The sequence below is a fragment of the Manis javanica genome, chromosome 11, assembly GCF_040802235.1.
Source record: "Manis javanica isolate MJ-LG chromosome 11, MJ_LKY, whole genome shotgun sequence".
NCBI classification, from domain to species: domain Eukaryota; kingdom Metazoa; phylum Chordata; class Mammalia; order Pholidota; family Manidae; genus Manis; species Manis javanica.
The window spans coordinates 44,561,399-44,584,831 of record NC_133166.1 but is presented as its reverse complement, the minus strand read 5'-3'; the positions used below and the strand labels follow the sequence as shown (position 1 = coordinate 44,584,831).

Genomic DNA, 23,433 nt, shown 5'->3' with positions numbered 1-23,433 from the left:
ATGAAAAGTAAACCAGACACTGATGTGACTCTAATTAATAAACATTCATTGAAGACTTACATTTTCTCAAAAACTTCGATAAACCTCTGGGATAGAAAATGAGTAAGATGTGTTTTGCCTTCAAGGAGCTCTCTGTCTGGTTTAGAAAATGTGCTATGCAAACAGTACAACCCAGTAAAAATAGAAGCAAATGTGGGTTTCTGAAGCAGGTTGGGAGTTATTAGTTAGACTTGGCAAGGGTGAGTTCAGGGTCAACCCCCTGGAATTTGTATTTAAAATAAAAATAGTAATTTTCTAAGAAAACAAAGGATAAAAGATATCCCAAGATGAGGAACCGCCATAAGCAAAACAAAAAAAGTAGTGTCGCTGGTGAGTGATTGCGTATTAGATGTAAGAGAAAAGAAATGGAAGGCCTAAGATGACACCTAGTTTCAGATTTTGATGTTCTGTGAAAAATGGAGTAATAAGAATAGAGAGGGTAGGAGGAGAACAGTCGGGAGAGGGGAGGGCAGGTAAATGGGTAACATAATGAACTCTATGTGCGTATTACACAAAGGATATGGGTTATATCAGTCACTGTCATGGCAAGAAACAGCATACTCAGATTTGTGTTGAGGACAATATATAATGCAGGAATAATGTAAAAAGAGGTGGGTAGATTGTAGATAAGTCAAAAGCTACAGTGAGTTACAGAGATCTTAACAGCCCATTGTGATCACCACACCTATGGGTAAAGGCAGGCAGCAATTATCTAACATGGAGACAGATCTTTCTGCAGAGAACCATTTGAAAGGTACTGTGGTCTTTGATTAAGAGACACTCAAACTTTGATAAGCTTTCTCAGGCAGCCCTGCAGGAAGGAAGCTAGGAAAACAAATATGCTGGCCTTATTTCCTTATCTCTTTTCTATCTATTGTTGGTATTCTCCATTAGTCAAACACAAACTGAGACCAGAAGCCAGGGAGCCATTGATGTTTTCATATCAGACAGCGACCTGGGACACAGAATAGAGCAAGAAATGGTGTGTGTTTATTTGGAGAAGCCAAAAGAAAATAAGTCAACTTTAACCTTTAAAATTTGCTGTCTAGAATAGCTGAAGATAAATACCATTTCCCAAGCAACTACTTTCTGATAAAATATATTTATAATGCTTTTTTTTTTTAGTTACGAACTTCAATTTATTAAATAATTTAGTCACAGGGATGGAAGTACAGCACAGGCAATAGAGCTAATAATATTGCAATATATTTATGGTGACCTAATAACTATACTTATCATGGTGAGGCTTTGGTACCAAAAACAATTGATGGATCATTTTGTTGTTCATCTGAAACCAACATCATGATGTTTTTAATCATATATATTTCAACAAAAACGTTTTAAGGAATAAAGGAAGAATAAAATGGCCAATAGTGTCTAAAGGTGAAGAAACAAGAAAAGTAGATTCACATCATATTCAGTTCTCATTCTCCTTAAAACAAACATTCCAACATGTGTCTAATTATTCAAGGAACTATGAGGTAACAAAACTTACAGATGATTGAAGCTGCTGTTCATAGCAACTCCTTTAATTTAAAAAAATTTTTTAAAAAATTTTGGTATCATTGATCTACAATTACATGAGGAACATTATGTTTACTAGACTCCCCCCTTCATCAAGTCCCCCCCACATACCCAATTAGTCACTGTCCATAAGCATAGTAAGATGCTGTAAAATCACTACTTGTCTTCTCTGTGTTGCACAGCCCTCCTCATACCCCTCCCACATTATACATGCTAATCGTAAGGCCCCCTTTCTTCTTTCCCCCCTCTTCTCCCTCCCTTCCCACCCATCCTCCTCAGTCCCTTTCCCTTTGGTAACTGTTAGTCCCAAGAATGGTTCTGTGATTCTGCTGCTGTTTTGTTCCTTCACTTTTTCCTTTGTTCTTATATTCCACATATGAGTGAAATCATTTGGTACTTGTATTTTTCTGCCTTGCTTATTTCACTGAGCATAATACCCTCTAGCTCCATCCATGTTGCTTCAAATAGTAGGATTTGTTTTCTTCTTATGGCTGAATAATATTCCATTGTGTATATATACCACATCTTCTTTATCCATTCATCTACTGATGGACACTTAGGTTGTTTCCATTTCTTGGCTATTATAAATAGTGCTGCAATAAACATAGGGGTGTATCTGTCTTTTTCAAACTGGGCTGCTGCATTCTTAGGGTAAATTCCTAGAAGTGGGATTCCTGGGTCAAATGGTATTTCTATTTTGAGCATTCTGAGGAACCTCCATACTGCTTTCCACAATGGTTGGACTAATGTACATTCCACCAGCAGTGTAGGAGGGTTCCTCTTTCTCCACAACCTCGCCAACATTTGTTGTTGTTTGTCTTTTGGATGGTGACAACCCTTACTGGTGTGAGATGATATCTCATCGTGGTTTTAATTTGTATTTCTCTGATGACTAGTGATGTGGAGCATCTTTTCATGTGTCTGTTGGCCATCTGGATTTCTTCTTTGGAGAACTGTCTGTTCACCTCCCTCTGACCATTTTTTAATTGGATTATTCACTTTTTGTTTGTTGAGGTATATAATGCTTTTTAATAATACTGGAATTAAGTTATATATATATATCTTAAGTTGTAAATATATCATCATGTTCATAGTGTGTTTTGTTCACATATACAGAACCTACTCCCTGAAATTCCCTTTGTGGTGTCTCATGGGCCCATGTTAGGGGCAGTTTATTCTTTTCTCGTGAAAATTTATTAGGTTTGTTCCATATGTTTCAAGATGCAACATACCTACTTTGCTATAAAAACTCATTTACTGTGATTTAAATAAATAGCAATTATTTTTGACATGATTCTAATTTTAAGAGGAATATTAAAAGTAAAATATCAAGAAAATTTTATGAAATTCTGTTTGTAGGAACAGTACCAGATAAAACACAAACAAGTTAGTTTTTCTACTATAAGTAACAACTGTATGAAAATTATTTTCATATATTGTCAGATACCCAGTGCCATAAGCACTTCTGTGATGTGATGCTGTGTACAGAGAAGCAATCATTTGTCAGAATTTATTGTAGCCTAGAGAATCTGCTATGAAAATGCAATTTCACAGGAAGACTCTGAGAACAAATATGGAAACTTTCATGAACTTGATATTTATGGATCACTAAAGCATTATGCCATTTCTTGAAACTATAGTATAGTAATTGGTGTGAATTACTCTGTCTGGTATCCAGTGAAGTTGTTTAAAAACAAAAAAGGTATAGAAGACAAAAGAAATGTTTTCACAGAATGAACCAGTATTGAAAAGCTTATATTTCTTGTAAATATTTGCTAAAAATGTCAAGTCACATCTAAATGGGTAAGAAAGTCATAAAATAGACAATGTTCAAGTACTTCATAATAATTTGAAAATTAATTATGCTGGAGTTTTAAAGAACAGCTGAGGGACAAGGTATCAGAAGGGACTCGGGAAGGAAATTAAGTTAACTAATTAGCAAAGTTTGAAAACCTTACATTATTACTGATTTGTTGAATGTCCAAACTTCTCTTTTCAAAACAGTTTTGTTTTGAAAGGAATTACTGAATTTTCCATATCATAGAAAAAACAAGAAATTATAATTTATTAATTATGTAGGAAACAGTATGGTGTAATAAGGGATTTATTGAACTAAAATTTAAGAGTTAAAATCCTGATTCTGAAACCATGAGAGTGACTTTGGAAAAACCATATCATCTCTCTGGCCCCCATTGCTGATATGTAAATTATTCCAGGTGGACATGGTTAAATTATATCATCCATTTTAGTTTTACTCTTGATTCATATTGACTTTATAATCTGTTCCTAAAACATACTTGTTCAGATATTTTAAAATATTTTAAAATGTATAAAAAGGATAATATAATTTTTATTTTGAGTCTTCTTTTATGTTTACAATTATCTAGGAAGTATTTCATAATAAAAGCTATAAATGAATTTCAACTCATAAACAGAGTATACAGTTCCTTTGCAAATTAACAATAAATGTGATGAAATGTGCTTATAATCTAATAACAGACTCCTTCATTAATGGCTTAGTGAGATTTAGACAGTTTGTTCCTAAATGTTAGTTCACATACTGATTTCAAGAAAACCTCCCACGAATGTTTTAGAACAAAGGGATTCCTGAGCCTCAACTCAGCCATCGTTAGTCAGTCATGTATGGTGTAGTCAGAAATGTGTAAATATAACAACTGCCCCTGATATGCAGACATGTTAGAGAATCATCTTTCAAGAACACTGCCATTTACCATTATCATTTACCACCACCTCATCACTACCACCACCGTCAACACTGCCATGACTGTGATATACTGGAATACTATCCAGACAGTATAACTTCATTGGGAAGGTACAGAGACTCTTCCTAATCTAGACACTAAATGTAGCAAACAATTTCTGGGAAATTGCAGATCAAAATCTCAATGGTCCCAGAGACTGCCTAGCTCATCAAAGTTTTAACCCCTTGTTGAGCACTTAAAAATCTTTAACTTAGTACAGGTTGCACTGCTGCTGTTCTCATGCAAACATGGTTTCAAGCAGTATTTGGATTGGAATGTATGAGAAAGATCCAAATGTGTGAGAAGGATCCACAAAAAGAAAGAAAAGAAAAGAATACTTCCTGACTAATCAGAGAAACTAGATATAATGGTGGATCAAGTATACAAAGATGAGACCACTAGCAGGGCTGGGTAAACTATGTAGCAACTGTGTTTACTGCTTTAAGATACAAGTACAACTTCCTGAAACAAACATATGTAGTAGATCAAGGATGCAATTTCCTGTAACAAAGATACTTTACTAGTCATCACAAACCTCATGATATTCCATAAATTTTTATACTTTGAAGACTAAATAAAACTTTTTAGTTAACATTAATTCTCATAGCAACAATAAAATAGTAGGCATTTACAGATTTAAACTTAGAAAGACCTTCACCCTCTCTAGCTGAGCTATAACAGTGCTTTATATTTTTGTGATCATCAGAATTAAAGCATACTTTGCCCCTTTTTTGGTAAAACTACTAGAAAATAGATAAGAAGAGAAAGTCTTACTACTGCTTTGGTAGGAGGGTCAGTTCAAAGGGAAATGATCCTCACTTCTGGCAGTAAGCAGATACTTTGTATGTTACAAGAATTAGGATGGTCAAGAGCAAGAAATATTAAGAACAGGAGTGTGATGTTGGCAGTGAGCAAGATATCCCTCTCAGGTTCATTATAACTTATCTGTTTTCATAAGTAGATGTGTATGAGTAAGGAAACTAGGAAACTATGTTCTACAATTTCATATTTGGAAAGAAAATGGTTAGTTTAGGATGAACATATGATTTTTTTTTTTTGTCATCTGAGGGTTGCAGAAATCCTTAACCTTTAACTCTTTCAAATATTGATGAGAAGTATAGTAACAAGTTGATTAACTTAGTAAGATAATTTTCTCTTATAGGTTTTCCGTAATTACAGTAGTGACCTTCCGTTTCTTCTAATGTTAATCTCAAATTAATCAATGTTCTAGTCTTATAATTTATTCCACAACCACTTTATGCATAAATAAGTAAAACTGAGAGAGTAGGGGAAAATTAGCTTCTAGAATCTGATTCATTCATTATGTAGTCATTAAAATATTTAGTAAATAAAAAACAGCAGGAAACACAGATCAACTCACCTCAAGTGTTAGTTACCAAATGTTACTTTATACTGATGCTCTGACTGTAATTCCTGGTCATCCATCATCTCACCATCAAATTTAACAGCTTTTGTAGGCTACGGTGACTCTACTACATTGGTTAACCATAATCTTTTACACAGGTTATTCCAGTATTCATAAAAAAACATCCAATGGCAAAGAAAAGCGTTATTAAAGTACAATTCTCATGCCACAAGATTCATTTTTTTTTTGGAATTTAAATATTCACTAGATTTGAATATGTACATTTGCACTCCATTACCATTCTAAATGAATATACCAGCAGAAATAATAGATCAACTGAATGATTTAACTGAATTGCCAGTTTGTCATTTTGCAGACCCAACAGAAAACATATTTATTATTATGAACCTTTATTAAGTGGCTCACACTTCAATATAAATCACACTAAAAAGATTTTTAAAAGCTATTTACACTACAGTGCTGACACATTTAAAATGAAAAAAAAAACTGGTATAAATAAGATCTATGGAAAAGCCTTGTCAAAAAAAGAATTCTGGCTCATATTACAAAATATATATATATATACGTCAGCTATATTCTAAAACCTACAACTCTTTACTCAAATGATTTTCAGATTCCTTTTGCTTACACCTGCAATGTTTACAGTGCATCTGGCCCTAAGTGCTTTGATACTTAACAGTTATGGACAGGCACTGAGGAATGTTACAAAGCTACATAAACTATATTTTGTAACAGACTTGGGAGCAAGTCCTTCGCTTCCCACTTCTTCATCAGCTGCTCCCACCAAGCTGATTTGTCGCATTGGGCCAGCTCTGTAAGTACTGTGAGAATACGTTCTTTTTACCTGAGCATGAAAATTGGACATAGTTGTTGTCTCTATATCCTTCTTTCCCAATATCTTCATTTTCACAGGCGAATTGGGAAAATTAAATGAAAAGTAGTCTAGAAAGTCAGGTAAATAAGTAGCTGCCCCATGAACAATACCTATTACATAGAAAGCTGCAGCTTTTTCATTTTCACTGAACACTAGACCCACAAATTCTTCTGCAAATCTCTCCATCTCCATGGGAGGCAGGTGGGAGAGTTCATTACTGTAGGCATGGATAACTGATGCACCTCCATTGGGCTGGTGCTCAATATGAATGAGCTTTTTGAACTCCAAAGTGTCCAGCCTTTTGAGGTTATTCTGAACCCGTGGCTCTTTTAATGACACAAATGGAACCTCACTGTTCTCTGGAATTTTGGAATCATAGCTCTTGGTATCCAAGTTCTTTCCACTGTAATCCTGTATGTTATCACTTAGGATGCCTTTGGCTTCTTGATCTTCAACATCAGATAACAATCCTGAGCAGATGGTTTGAATAGATTTGCTGTACATTTTTGGACGCTTCCGTTTTTCGTTCTCTTTGTGTTTCTTTTTCTTTTTCTTCTTGACCTTCTTAATTTGTAAGTCTTCTATATTTGTTTTTGGTTTCTCCTTCCCACAGTTCTGGAGATGAGGAGGGCTCAGCTGGATGCTCCTCTCTACCTGGTGCTGGCTTGCTCTCCACATCGTCTCCCTTCACTCTCATGGGCCTGTGGCTTAGCCTCAGCTGCTTCCCATGCCAGTGGGGCCCGAGTCTGAAGTAGCCTGGCCTCTTAAGGCCTGAAGTCTGTACTCCTCAGGGTCAACCGTTCAACAAGGCTAGCAAGGTTTTTGTGAAGATTAAGTAAGCTAATATGTGGTCAGAGATTAGCAGAGTGCCTGGCACATGGGTAAACATTCAGCAAGGTTAATACTTTATATTAGATAAGCCAGAGGCTGCAGGAGGGTATATTGATGCCTTAAGATTTGTTCATGCCTCTTGCAAAGGGAGGCACTTGTAGTAAGGCCTTCATAAACACTTTAAAACAAGGAAGCCACCCTGAGAAAGCTTTGGGGCTATTAGCTTTCTGAATTTTCTTGAGTGCATTTCTTGCATTTGACCAGTAAGTTTCCTCTTGGTCTGCTTTGCTGCCCTCTTCTGGTAGAATGGGGGAGAGTTTGATGATGTTCCAACCCTTTTCTCTACTGAGTTCAGTGCTGAGCTGAAGAAGTTTCAGCGCCCTGGCTGTGCAGCTCGTTTCACGGGAGACTAAATTCCAAAATGTGGGAGAAAGCTGGACTCTAGGACCCACACTCAAAAGTGAGTTCTTGGGGCGAGGCGCAGACCGGCGCGCGGCTGCGGCACGGCCCACGCGCTCAACGGCGGCGCGGCGGACGGGACGGAACGTTGGCGCGGTCCCGGGCGGGCCCATCGCGGCGGCGGCGCGACAGCCCCAAGGCGGACGCGTGGTAGGCTGCGGGGACGCCGCCGCCGAGCCCGGCCGCCCGCTCTCACAGGCTCGATCCGGGAGACGCAGCTCCGGCCCGACTCCGGCCGGTCCTGCGGCGGCGGCAGTGGCGGCCGCAACCGCTTCCCGGAGCCGGGAGGCCCAAGATTCATTTTTTTATAGTGTATAAGTCAGTGTTTTAGTATATTTACAAAGTTGCATGACTTTTACGCTGTGTACTTTTAGAACATTTTCATCACCTCATAAAGAAACCTTGGACCCATTGCTAGTAACTCTCCATTCCCTCCTCATCTTCCCAATTCCTGGTAGCTCGTAATCTATTTCTATGGTGTTATCTATTGTGGAAATCTCAGATAAATTAAATCATCAATATAGATCTTTAGTGACTAACTTCTTTCACTTAACATAATATATTCGATGATTAGCAATGTTGCAAATATACTGAGGAGGTTGTGGAATGGGTAGGCATGACAGGGCGGCCCCAGTAAACAGTCAATGAAAACACCAATAATGGTCAACAAAAAGGGGAACTAATGCACATAGTCAACAAAGAAACCACCAGAACAAGCAGAGAGAGAGAGCCAAGAAAACCTTAAGTCTCACCCCAGCCCTAGCAACAAGGCCCAGCTAATCAGGTAGACTTCCTCCTTTCCAGTACTTACAAGCACTCAGACACTGCAGCCCTACCTGCATCCTGCCTGGAGCCTTCCCTGATTAGCAGGAGCCTTTTTCCTTTCACTCTTCAATAAAAGCTTTGCTGGTTGTTCTGTACTCTTCTCCGTTGGCTTCATTCTTTGTTGCCTCTGAGACATGATCCTGAGAAAAACAGCATCTCAGCCAGTAACATCTGTCAGCCCCACCAGTGTCCTCTCTTGGAGCCCCTCCCGATTAGCCGGAGTCTGTTCTCCTTTAAGCTTACCTTCCTTCCTTTACATTAATAATACTCTTGTCAGTTGCTCTGTGCTTTGGTCTGTTGGTCTCATTTTTCATCACCTTCAAAACGGGATCCTGGGGATCAAAGAGGAATGGTAACAGTATCAATATTTCATCCCTGTTTATTACTGGATAATATTACATTGTATGGATATACCACCTTTAATCCATCCATTCATCACCTGATGAACATTTGTTTCATTTCTTGGTTATTGTGTGTAATGCTGCTGTGAACCATACATGTATTTTTGTGTGGATGTAGATTTTCATTTATTTTGGACATATACCTAGGAATGGAATTACACAATGATTCTGTGTTTAGTTTTATGTGGAACTGAATGAATGTTTTCCAAAGTGTCTGTAGTATTTTCCATTCTGACTAGCAGTATATGAGGGTTTTAATTGGTCAGACCGTCATTAACAATTGATGCTGCTGTTGTCAGTGATTATGAAGTGATGTGTCACTGTGGCTTTGATTGGCATTTCTCTAATCATCAATGTTAATCATTTTTTCATGTGCATATTGACCATTTATATATATGTTTTGGAGAAATACCTATTTAAATATTTTTCCACTTTTATAAATTGGGCTGTTCATGTTTAGTGCATGAATATGCATGGAATTTTAAGAACACTATATGTATTCTGGATATAAGTTCCTTATCAGATATATTAATTGAAAATATTTTCTTCCATTCTGTTGTTTGATTTTTTCATTTACTTAATGTTATCTTTTGAAGCACAGAAGTTTTAATTTTGTTAAATTTCATTTTAACTTTTCTTTTTCTTCATTTGTACCTCTGGTATCATATCTAAGAAACCATTGTCTAACCCAGCATCATGAAATGTTTACACTTAGGTTTTCTTTCAAGAGTTTTATAGTTTTAATAACTCTTCCATTTACATCTCTGATCTATTTTGTGTTAATTTTTGTATATAGCCTGGGGTAAGGGACCCAGTTCATTCTTTTGCATGTGGATGTCCAGGTGTTGCAACATTTTTCAAAAAGACTTCTTTCCCAGTTGAATTAAATTAGCACCCTAGATGAAGATCAGTTGGCCATACATGGAAGCATTTCTCTTTGGTGTTTCAGTTCTGTTCTATTGCTCTGTGTACCTGTCATTATGCTACTACTGCCCTCTATTTACTGTAGCTTTGCAGAATCTGAGGAAGACTACATTTGTTGACATTGCCCTTTATGGCCTTCCCTACTTTTTGGAGATGTTAGCAGTTATCTTAATGCATGAGAATAACTGTTGTGTACTAAAGATTTGGAAGCAGAAAAATAAAAAGAGTCTGAAGTTTTGGTGACATTTTTGAATAAATGCTCCTGCTCTGGACACATAATGCCAGATTACTTACTAAGTGAGACAGTGTCTGATGTGTTTAAGTTACTTTCTCAGTTTTTCTTTGTTTACAGCTCAGTATACCTCCATACATAAACCCTTCAATTCATTCTCATTATTCTTAGGATATATTAAGTTAAAACATTGATTAGAATGTCTCAGGATTAGTCCTATTCCTAGCTTTCCAATCTCATTCCTCACTTACTCTTCCCTCATAACGGGAGCTCTGTCCACACTGGCCCCTTTTCAGTTTCTTGCATGTGCTGTATCTTGCCTGCCTTTGTACGTACTGCCTTCTGCCTGAAAATTGCTTCCCATTCTCAAACTTTGTATCATTAATATTACTCATTTCATACCTCAGTTCAAAATTACTCTCTTGGAAATCTGTCTCTTCAAATAAGTTTCCCTGTCACATACAGTGAAAGTTGATTCTTTCATAGATTCTTTCATCACATTTCATAAATGTGAAATTATGTAATTTCACATTTCTATGATTATTTAATTAATGTCCATCTGTCCCATTAGACCATAAACTCTCTGAAATTAGAGCCTGCGTTTCTTCTTCACTGTTGTTTCCCCAGCACATAAATCTGTGTCTGGCATGTAGAAAGCATTTAATAAATAATTGCTGACAGAATAGAAATAGAAGACATTAGACTCCCCTTGGAGATATCCTTCTCCTTTCTTTAGTTTCCTATTTTCCAAGTTATTAATCTTCCCTATATATCAAGTTTTTATTTTTTTACAGCTTTATGAAGGTACACTTGACAAAAATTGTATTCATTTAAGATATACAATATGATGTATTGATATACATTGTGAAATGATTGATACAATGAAGCTACTTAATGTATCTATCATCTCACAGTTACAATTTTTTTATGTGGTGAGAACTTTTTAAGATCAACACTCTTAACACATTTCACATATACCACCAAGTATTATACCCTGTATTATTAACTACAGTCACACAGATCTATACATTAGATCTCCAGAACTTATTCATCCTACATAACTGAACCACTGTACTCTTTGACCAATATCTCCCTATTTCCCTCCACCCCAGAGCCCCTGGAAAGCACTGTTCTACTCTCTGCTCTTAAGAGTTTGGCTTTTTAGATTCTACATATAAGTGAGATCGTACAGTATTTGTCTTTCTGTATCTGGCTTATTTCACTCAGCATACTGTTCCCCAGGTTCATGCTTGGTGTTGCAAAAGAGATTTTCTTTTTAAAGGCTGCATCTATTTTTAAAGTTTCAGATTATAAATGCTATCATAACTTGCATTCCCAGGGAAGGAGAATCTGAGATGGAATTTAGCATGCAGGACTTTTGGTTAGGGAGCATTTGAGATCATTACCTTTGTAAGTGAGTGGAAAGAAAGAATGGGCAGCTGAAGAAGTGAAGATGAGTTGTGGTCTAAGCCAAAAAATAACTTTGAACTGTGCTCCATATTTCTTGGGAGGTAAAATGGCCCAACGGAGAATTCTTATATCAGTCTGAAATGGGCCTGCTTTTTACCTTCTAGCATCTATCAATAATTGGATGTCAGCTAGCTACTCAGAGTTGTTGAATCAGATTGTTGTGAAATCAGAAGCACGGTCAGCTTGGGTGTCCCCAGAGAGTCTCTTTTGACTTGATTAACTTGCTCCTGAGTTTTTTCTAATGCTGCATGAACTTCCATGGAATTTTAGGTATTTCACCAAGTTTTCTTTCCTTACAGTAGTGGTGTTACATAGGGCAAGTGACGAAATGTGTGTTTACTTTATTATATGTATTGAAATTGGACAAAATCTATAGCTTTAATCTGCAATGGACTTTCAAACAATATATGCAGAAAGATAATGGTGAGAATCTTTGGAAAAGTGCCTGTGAAGGGAGGAAGTGAGATGTAGCATAGGGAAAATTTAATTGTGCAACAGATGCCACAAAGTCTTCAGCCAATCCCAGAGGTAATATGAAGCCAGAATGGCCCTTCAGAATTGTACTAATTTAAGAAAAAAGAGTGCTGCCTTTACTTCTCCACATCAACCACTCATTGTATGAGGCTACCTCCTGGAGTGGCACACATACCTGGGAGGCAGCTCTTCTGAATCATCTCCAAGCTTCTACTCTTGCCACACTTCAGTAGACATAGCAGCTAACGTTGCCAAATGTACATTGGGTTTATATTTTCTGTACTTAGAATGTTTTATTACCTTTCTTTCAAACTTAAAATAATAACCAAACCCTTTGGTAGAGTCTGTTTGTTATCTGGCTATACTGCCTTATTTCAGTTCTTTGAATGTGTCAAATTCTTCCTAGCTATGAGGCCTTTGAACTTGCTATTATTTTGCTTAAAAAAATGTTGCAAAGCATAGAATTTTCCAGAAGGAATTAAATTGAATCATATTTTAAGCCCACCTTTGCTCTTGTGATAAAATGGAGTGCCAAGCTGAATTAAGATAGTAAGGATTTCTTGATTCTAAAATAATGTTATCTGTTTTTTGGTTAAAATGTTTCCTTTTAAAATGTTACTAGAATACATTGCTCATATTAAGATATAATTTTTTAAATTTTTAGTATTGTTTTTTAAATGAAAGCATCCTCTTATTTAACTCACTGGGGTGTACTGTTAAACTTTGAATAAACAAGCTCTAACCAATTGGCCTCTTTACATCAGATCCATTAAAGAGATTTCCTTTTCTCTATTGATGAGTTTTCCTTATGCTCAATATATAAATATAATATATATATAATATATAATATAAATAATATAAATATAATAATATATTTCATAGTCCTAAATGAAATTGGCTAGTTTGTTTTGTTATTACTTTATAGAAATAAATTTTTCCTGCCAGAGGTAATATTTCTCATAGATCTTAATCACAGTCCGTATTTGCACTCTAACTCAAGCTGCTTGTGGTGAATGGGGCCTTTGTCTGCTTTCCAGTTCCCTTGACTACCCATTCTTGTTCTCTCACTGTGACTGTGTTCCACACTTTCTGTGTTGCTCCTCTGCTTTCAGGTTTGATTAAAGAATGACACTGCAGTGTATGGGGCCTGATATACAGCACCCACTGAAGGAGGCTTCTGATGCAGTCCTGAGGTGCAGAGGAGTTAATTCCTATGAAGTGAACTTCAAACAGTGGGGAATTGGAGATGGGAGAGAGGCAGGTAAATACATTCCTCTTCTTTCTTTCTCCCATGGAGTGATGTTTTCTCTCTATAGTCCAAATGGAAAAATCCATGGACCAAGTGGATGCACCTGCAGAATGACCTGCTCTGTCTCTCCCGGAGTGTTGTACTTCAGTTGCCACCAAGGCTGTGCATCACTTTTTCTTGTCTGACGTGTTCTTTTCCTGTTTCCTCACTGTCATATATTTGTAACTGCCAGATGAAGTGCCAGTACTCTACTCCTTGTTTTGGGTTCTGCTGTCTACTGGCTTTGAGCTCTGATTTGAAGCATTGTTGTCTCCATGGTGTTTATTTGTTGTTGTATAAATCTTTGGTCAATTTTTTGCAGAGACACTGTAATATGAAGTGAGTGAATGATAATTTTAATGAGCTAATGCATATTTTAGGTTTGCTTTACATGCTTATCTTTTTAAATAAAAAAAGAAGGCATAAGTAATTAACTTGGAAATTAATCTAAATAATACATGTGTACTTGTCCTTTCCGGAGATGTTTTTCAAAATTTTTTTTCTAGCTCTAATATCTCACTTTAGTTAGGATCCATAAAAAAAAAGCAGAAGAGGTATAAAACTGTAGTTAATAATTGAGATTGGAATTATGACAGCCAATTGCTTCCTGAGTCTGTTAATCTATTTCCACTCTACCCCTGCTCCCCATAATCTGTATTAATATAATTCTTTATACATATTTTTATGTACACATTTTGTCATGATTATTTTACAGAAAACATACATGTCTACTTGTCATACTTTTGCTTTTCTTTCTCAGTATTTTACTCTCTGTTTTCACAGGCTTAACTTTTTAGATTCCACATACAGAGTCATTTCAGTATTGATGCATTGACACTTCTATTTTGATGGTATGAACCCTCAGGAGTGAAATTACTAAATCAAAGGGTAGACACTTCACCTGTCATCTCCTTAGCAAAACATCCTGCTTTTATTTGGGAACAAGAGGCTACTCACTACTGTATTCAGTTCTTAACTCCTAACTTCCTATCTCCTCCTTTTGGTTTTTGTGTGTATATTCATTTTTCTCCCCAAACTGAATGCCCCCTTTTGGCTTTAAAATAAAAGTTGGTTCCTGCCACCACCCCACCCTCAGCAGCAAAGCTGGGTTTGATCAGGCCAGGACTCTAGAGGCAGTCTGACCCTTCATTCTCCGGAAGTCCACCTTGGGGCAAGACACTTCATCTTCCCTGTATCCCAGTTTAATTGTTTATAAAATGGAATGTAAAAATACTATCTTCTTCAAGGAGTATTATAAGAATACTTTTTTGCCATTGTCACTCTTAAGCCACTCAGACAAGTGGAATAAGCTTGAGACAGGCCTAGTTTTATGACTCAGTTTCATTTATCATTCACTCTTATTGTGGCATGGAGTACATCATAATGTCTGCAATTTCAGATCCTTAGTTTATATCTAGGAGAATTTATATGAACTTAGTATATTTTATAATAGCATGCAGAATAAAAATTAGAATTTCTTAGAAATTCAATAAATCCAAGTTTTTGCCTTGTTCTTTCTAAAGAGTGTGATGTAGTGAATTCTGGATATTTTGGTTCTGATCAAGGACAATGACAAGGCCACAAGGTGGCAGGAGCACTCAACAGGCTTTATTTAGGCGGTTCCACCAGAGGTGTATTTCCAAGGGAATGGGAACCTTATGTCCACATAAAAACCTTAGTATGAATGTTCATAGTAACCTTATTTATAATAGTCAAAAGTTGGAAACAATTCTAATATTCATTAACTAGTGAATGGATAAATAATAGTTGGTATATTCATATAATGAAAAGTCATTCAGCCATAGAAAATGAACCTAGTACTGATATATGCTACAATATGGATAAATCTTGAAACATTATCCTAGTGAAAGAAGCTAGTCACAAAAGCACATATATTATGTGATTCCATTTATATGAACTGTCCAGAATAGGCTAAATATATAAAGAAAACAGATTCATTATGCCAAGAGGTGTGGGAGATGGAGGAAATTAGGAGTGACAGCTAAAGGTATGGCACTTCTTTTTGTCATGATGAAAATGTTCTATAATTGTTTGTAGTCATCATTGAACAGTTCTGGTGAATAAAGCTCAAAAAAATCTTGTATACTGTAAATGTGAGAATGTTTGCTCTGCATATCATATTTCTATTAAGCTGTTAAAAACACAATAGAGAAAATCAATTAAACCAAAAAGTGGGTATTTGAAAAGACAAAGGGAAAGTGACAAATTATTGTGTAGAAGGTAGATTTAAAAAAAAAGAATACTCAAGTTACTGAAGTCAGGTATGAGAAAGGACATATCATAATTGAATTTACAGAGATCAAATGGAGTAAAAGGGATGGCTTGAAGTGCTGTTGTTGAAAGGTCATTTATTTTCAGCATGCAAACTCTGCCACAAATGTTATTCAAAGTGGAAGTCAGACCTACTCTTAATTTAGTAATTGGGTTTGATGTAAAAAGCTCTTTTAGAGTTCTGGGATTGAAGAGTGCATGAGTTCCACTAGAGGTTCCACTATGAAATAAACGCAGTAACCTCAGCCTCTGTAGTACTGTTGAGAGAATTTACATGAGGAACCGTATTATTTAATTTCTGTGAACCACTGCATCAATGGATAGGAGGATATATACTAGAGCAGTATTTTGAATAAACAAATTAATAGATTTTGATGACCAAATGCATAAGGGACAAAGAGAAAGAGGAATAATCAAAATGACTGATGAATAGCAGGTAGTTCATACTGTCTGAATAATAATATCTCAGAAATAAATGGAAGTATCAGTAGGGAAATAAACCTAACTTTTCTTTTGAAGAAGATGAGATTTTATAACTTGGATTTGAATTTATTTTAGGCTATTTAAGCAGGTTATTCCAACAGTGGAAATTGTAGGTAGGTATAAAAGAGTTCTTGATTTTTTTAAAATTTAAATTCCAGAACATTACATATAAAAGTAAATGTTAAAATTATAAGAGTTGGTGAGCTTCCCATTGGATTTAGTGTAAAAGAATAAGACACAGCACACCAGACTGAATTTTGAAGGAATGCCCAAATTTGAAAGGAAAAGATAGGAAATGCTACCAAAGTTAGACAGATAGGAAGATTACACAGATTATATTATTTACAATAATCCAAAGAAATGTGAATTTAAGGAATTGTGTGAAATGATTGCATTAGGTCAAATCAAGTGAAGCATATTAGGAAAATAAAATTTCGGAGGCATTTTAAATAGTGAGCATATATTATTAGAATGGCAAGAACAGAAGTCATATTGATTTAAACAGATCTTGTGAGTTGTAAAAAAGAGCTGAATCAAAACAGGAAGTTACATGCATATATACATGTAAGTCCTATTGTGTCGTATATTTTTCTTCACTTACATCTGGGGACATTTTCACATACTTCTCTGGCCATCTCACTAGCTACTTCTGCGATCCCTGAATGCTGCCATTCTTCTGCTTGCTGCCTCTGCTAGCCACGCTGGGCTTCCTGCTGTTCCTCAGTCATGCCTAGTTCCCTCCGCTTTCCAGGTCTTTGTATAAGAGATGTTCTTTCACTGGAGTACTGATTTGGTACTTGAATGGTGATCCCCTTCTTTTAAAATGTCACCTCTTTGGAGAGTCCCTCCCTAAAAGCTCATAAAAAACAGTATCTCTTGCTCTGGTCACACTTCCTATGCTCTTTATCTGCTTTATGTTTTTCTTCATAACTCACTGATACCTGACATCATATACTTATTTTTCTTTATATTTATTTACCTATTCCTTCCACTTTTTAGAATGAAACCCCTTAAAAGCCAATGATTCTGTGTTTCTACCACTCTGTATCTGACATTAGAAAAGTGTCTGCAAAGTAACTGGTGCTTATTGTGGCTTGAGCTGCGTCCCTCCCAAGAAGGTATGTTGAAGCCCTGACCACTACTCCCAGTACCTCAAAATGTGACCTTATTTGGAAATAGGGTCTTTGCAAAGGTTATCAAGTTAAAATTAAGTCATCAGGTGAACCTAAACCTAATAACTGGTGTGCTTATGACAAAGGGAAATTTGGATACAGAGACATACAAATTCAGGGCAAAGATAGTGGGAAGACACACAGGGGGCATGCCCCGTGAAGATGATAGATTTGAGTGATACAGCTACAAGCCAAAAACAAAAAACCAAAAAAACAAAGATTTCCAGCAGACTGAAGTTGGAGGAGCTCTCCTAGCTCTCCTAAGCCCTACTAAGGTCCAGGTTCTTGTCTTTGTCATAAGAAGGAATTCAAAGACAAAGCACAGTAAGCCAAGAAGCAAAAAGGTTTAATTTAAAATTAAAGTGCACAGACTGAAGTGCAGGCAACCTCAGAGGAGAGAGAAGAGGTTCATTGAAAGGATTTAGGGTTTGGGTTTTTATAGAGGTTTTTGAATACGGGTGGGCATAACACATGATGTATACAGATGATTAATATTTTCTTTGAGGTTTTGTATTAAGAATAGCTTGTCAAGGGAGTCATGCTGATTTGTATCTTGACATTCTTTACCCATCAAAGTAACATATAGTTTCCTTTATACTCCGGAGCTCTGTTTTCTGTCCTGGTTGGCTGTGGAGGTTTGTTCTGTGTCTTGGATGCAATGTCACTTAATTGATTAATGTAATTGAAAGAAGGGAGAACAACATGTTAAAGGTTAAGTTAAAGAATGAACTAGGCCTTTGTTAATAGGCAGAAAAAATGCTTTATTTTAGTGGCATGACACTTGTTCCATGACCTTGTCCCTAACTCTAAACTCCCAGAAACTAGAAGCTTGGAATGATTCCTTACAGGTTTAACAAGGAATACTGACCTGCCAACACCTCAGAATTCTAGCTTCCATAACTGTGATACAATAAATTTCTTTTGTTTTAAGCCACCCAGTTAGTGTACTTAATTATGGTAATCCTAGAATCTAATACAATGCCCAATAAATATTTATCAAGTAAATAACTGGATGAGTAAATATGAATTCTGTAGGCAGACTTTGTAAAAAAATGGACACAATGTGAACTTAAAAAAATTATAAATCACTAGGAAAGAAAGAGCATGTGGAGGAAAGGGTTGAAGGAAGGAGGGAGGGAGGAAGAGAGAAAAAGATAAATCTATTCTTAGTGCTATGGAAATATCTGGTTGGTCATGAAGCTGAAGAATAAAAGGACCTTGTTAGCCTGAGTCAACTAAATACGTTTCAAGGATCGAAAGTTTTTTGTGAATGAAGAGGAAAGTGTATATGATTATTTCTTGTTATAATCCAGAAACTAATTCTGAGTTAATGTGGCACATATACTGTGGTACTTTCAGGGTTGTGGGGGAAAAATAGTTTTAAAAAATGCCATTTGAATCTGAAGATTGCTTTGGATAGTATGGACATTTTAACATTTTCTTCAATTCATGAATGTGGGATGTCTTTCCGTTTGTCTTGTTAAATTTCTTTCATCAATGTTTGTAGATTTCTGCATACAAATCTTACCTCCTTAGTTAATTTTATTCTAGGTATTTCATTCCTTTTGGTGCTATTATAGATGTGATTGTTTTCCTAATTTCCTTTTCAGATAGTTCATTGTTAGTTAATAGAAATATAACTTATATCTTAATTTTGTATCCTGAAAGTTTACTGAATTTATTAGTTATAATGTTTTTTAATGTAATCTTTAGGGTTTTCTATGTATTAAATCATGTCATCTGCAAACAGGGACAATTTTTTTTTTTCCTTTACAATTTGGATGTCCTTCATTTTTCTTGTCTAATTGCTATGACTAGGACTTCCAGTAATTAGTTGAATAGAAATGATAAGAGTGGGCATCCTTGCCTGGTTCCTGATCTTAGAAGAAGGAACTACTTAACTCCGTTGTTGCTAATTTAATACTAACACAGCATAATTGAATAACAATTCATGTCTATTAGGCCAATTATTTACAAGTGAAAATATAGGAATAATTAGATTCAAAACTTAAGTTCTGTTGTACTTTTTAAAATGAATAAGTCAGTAATTCCGTCGCGAGGGATGAAGACTATCTAATTTTTTATTCTTTAATATTTGACTCATATCTTGGGTTATTTTATAATGAGCTATGTTATTATGCTTTAGAGGTAGGAAGGTTCAGGTGATAGCTTCATTCCTGCTCTAATGAAGTAAGCATTCCTGGGCAGGGTCTTATTTTAATGTGAGTCAAGCTGTCCTCTGCTATTTTCTTCCTTTTCACATTTGGTAAATTCACAGAAATCAACCTTTTGGCTTTGATTTCCTCATCTATGTCCCCAGGCATGTCAGTGTTCTCAAGGCTCCTCTATTATATTGAAATACAGAAATTCCCTTTGCAACCTTAAATGGAAGTCCCTGGGACCTATGCGGTCATGCAGGTGCCCTCTTTCTCAGAAAGGCCCTATATAGTTGGTTTAATGTCTGCTGGGCTGTCTTGACATCCTTAATAACTTTACCTTGAACTTGTGTTTCATAAGTGAAGTCTGATGGGAAATGGAACAGTGGAGATATGCAGATAGCTGGGGAGTAGTTGCCACACTGGGGGTCTCAAGCCCTCAGATGCTTATAATGGAAGATACAGCTATAAAGTTCATAAACAGTCATTATGAATTACATAAAAATCATTAACCCATTTTTGGTTTCTTGTAGAACCATCACAATTCATAGGAAGTGTTAGAAGAAACATTAAAATGCCATAATATAAATTTACATTTTAAATTAAATTCAAACACACAAAAAACTGATTTGTACAGAGTGCTAAGTATTTTTAGAAACATGAAAATCATCAAGTGTAAGTGCATATAACTTATATTTTGAAGTGTTATATGATATTTTATATCAACTATACTTCAATAAAAAACAAAAATTTTCCAAAAACAACAAAAAAAGATATTTATCCCAATATTGACTTACCCTATTAAAAACTTGTATCAGGTCCAGTAATAGCCACATATCAGAAAGATGCTTCTCAAAACTTTAAATTATAAAAAATTATTTGTGGTCTTGCATCTGCTAAGCATAACTGATATTCTTTTTAAATATATGAATTGAAAATAAGTTTCTTAGATGGTTACATTTTGATGAAAAAAAAAGATTTTTCAGAAAATCACCCTACAAAGCTTGTGGTCAAAGTATCATTTAAAAATAGTGTTATTTATTTTATAAAACAATAATACAACACCAAAATATTTTTATATGCAGTTGGTAAGATTGTGTTGTTATTCATGGATCAAACAAAAAATACTAGTGCCTTTTTTTTATCTTATTAGTAATAAAATACTTGAAAAAGAAACTGTATATTTTAGCAATGTTAATTGTACTTTTATTTCCCTCTTTTTAACAAGAGGCTATGCATTTCATTTTACATTATGTTCCCCAAATTATGTGGCCAGCCTTCTCTAAGCTTTAGGATATAAGTCATTTTTAATGAAGCCTGAAAAAGAATTTACTAAACAGAGGTTATTTACATTCTGGGACATTTTCATTCTCCTGTTGATTTTTTTGGAATTCCACAGAAGAAAACAGTACTGATAGGTAGAATTCAAACCTTGCTTTATTTTTGTCCATATTATATGGCAGGTGTAAGTGGCACTGAATTTAAATAAAAATACATTGGAAGGCCAAGGAATTTTTTTTGCATTAGAATTTTACCTGACTTGGAGCACTGAATAATATTGTACTTTTTAAACTTAGATGTGGGAAAATTAATTGGCATATACCCTCTGGTTATGAATCCTAGTCACATTGTCATATTCTTCAAAATTAATAACATGGCTTAGATAAAGACCTAGTTTTTTTTAAAAAAGAAAAGACTTTATTTTTTTAGAGTAATTTTAGCCTTACAGCAAAACTGAGCAGAAAGTACAGAGATTTCCCATATATCTGTTGCCTCCACACATACATGGTTTTTCCCCCATTATCAACATCCCACACCAGTGGTACATTTACTACAATTAACCAACCTACACTGACGTGTCTTTTTCACCCAAAGTCCACAGTTTGCGTTTTGCTCCTTCTTGGTGGTAGGCTATGGGTTTAGACAAATGTATAATCAAATGTATCCATCCTTATGGTATCAGGAGGAGCATTCTGACTGTCCTAAAGTTCCTCTGTGCTCTTCCTATTCATCCTCCACTCCCACCCCCGGAAACCACTGATCTTTTAACAATCTCCTCAATTTTGCCATTTCCAGAATGTCCTGTAGTTGGAATCATACAATACATAGCCTTTTCATTTTGGTTCCTTTCACTTTGTAATAAAATTTAATTTTCTTCCATGTCATTTCATGGCTTGATACCTCGACTTCTGTGATGTAGTTTTAAATACTATATTTTCTTCCATTTATTAATTCAGTATAGATTAGGCATGCACTGAGTATACAAAGATTAACTAGTTATGGCTCCAACCTGATGAAGTTCACAGTTCAGAAGGAAATACAGGTGGACAGACCAAGAATAATGAGAGTAATAAAGTTCTGTGGTAGAGGTCAGTACACAGGGAGAGTGCAGGGAGAGGCAGGGAGGAGTGCCCACTCCGCAGTGAGATACAGGAAAGGGAGTTCACAACTAACATGGGCATGGAAACCTAAAGGTGTAGAAGACTAAGTCTGAAGAAGAGGGGAAGCTGTACTGGGAAGAGATTGCTGTGTTATACAAAGGCACACATGTGTGAGAGGGCTTGGTGCATTCAAAGGTACCTCTAAAGGTAATAATTACATCAATTAGAAATCAGGTGTTAAGGGAGAAAGTAGTACTATCTCCTAGGATACTTGAGTGGGGATGTGCTCATCTTCTGGTTATTTCTCCTGACCTATTTTGCCTGGAGACCTGGTTCCTGACCCTGAGCTGTCCCCATGGCCTCTGGGACATTGTTTCTGCATTGTAGAATCTCTGATTCTGGTTTTATAACTAATTCCAACATACTATTTCAGGCCTCAAATGCTGGTTCCAACTACTTACTTTGGATTTCCCTGAGTCTAAAGTATTCTCCTATTGTCTTTCCCTGATATTGACCATGAAGTTCATAAAGAAAAAAGACTCAGTTTTGGCTAAGAAATGCATTAATCAAAACTTCTTGATAATTTAACTATTGTTCTCCATGTTTTCAAATCTCAGATGCACAAACTTGGACTAATTGCTGTCTTTGCTTCATGACACACACTCAGCATTGACCTGTCATGGTCCACTTTATTCATTTATTGAACTAAATAAGTAAATCAGAGTAAAAATCATGACTCGAATTTATTTGATTATGAAGAAACTAATCATTTGAATGAGGTATCACACAACAAATTCAGTGTAATATTTTGTGTTAAATATGTCTCTTTTTTATAAGTGAGTAAACACACACATTTGGCTGGACAATGTCAAAGGAAATTGCTGATAGAATGACACTTAAACCTTGGCTGGAATGCCAAACAAATCTCAAAAATGGAGACATTCTTCTATATAATCATAATATTATTTTTATACCTACAAAAACCCTTAGATTTTATATTAGCCACTGTAATTCAGATTTCCCTACTTTTCTCCCAATTGTCCTTTATAGGTATACATACGCATGCCTGCATACAACCAGGACTGAGCTCTTGTGGGTGACTGATTGTTGTTCAAGGTCACCAATATGTTTGCCATAATTTGGAATCTGGCAGTGGTGTCACCTAAAGGCATTCTGAGTTTCCCCATAGTCTTAAATGAAATTTAATTAGTATGACTTACATTCTGGGATTGGTGAGTTCTTGGCTCTGTCCAATATGTGTTTGTAGGATTCTAAAGTAGAGAGTAGTTACAAGAGGACTTTTTCCTCTGACAGTATTATTATATGCCACTTCAAATACAGTCTGCTGATTTCTGTAACGTAAAAAAAACTTGTACATTTTTGATAAAATAAAAATGTTTGTGTTTTCTAATTAGGAGACCTTAAAATAAACCAAAGTTTGAAACACACACACATACAC

General features: G+C 35.7%; 1 long non-coding RNA gene across 4 annotated transcripts in view; it reads left to right on the top strand.

The window, feature by feature from the left end:
• LOC108397587 (uncharacterized) overlaps positions 1-23,433 on the top strand; it is a 167,850-nt gene that overhangs the window by 58,689 nt on the left and 85,728 nt on the right. For 2 of the 4 annotated variants that reach the window (XR_012122649.1, XR_012122648.1), the window contains one exon: positions 13,315-13,463. This is a non-coding gene — a long non-coding RNA (uncharacterized lncRNA). Of the gene's footprint in view, positions 1-7,884; positions 8,195-8,215; positions 9,054-13,314; positions 13,464-23,433 lie in introns of those variants that run through there. The other 2 variants (XR_012122650.1, XR_012122651.1) reach the window with 2 other exon arrangements.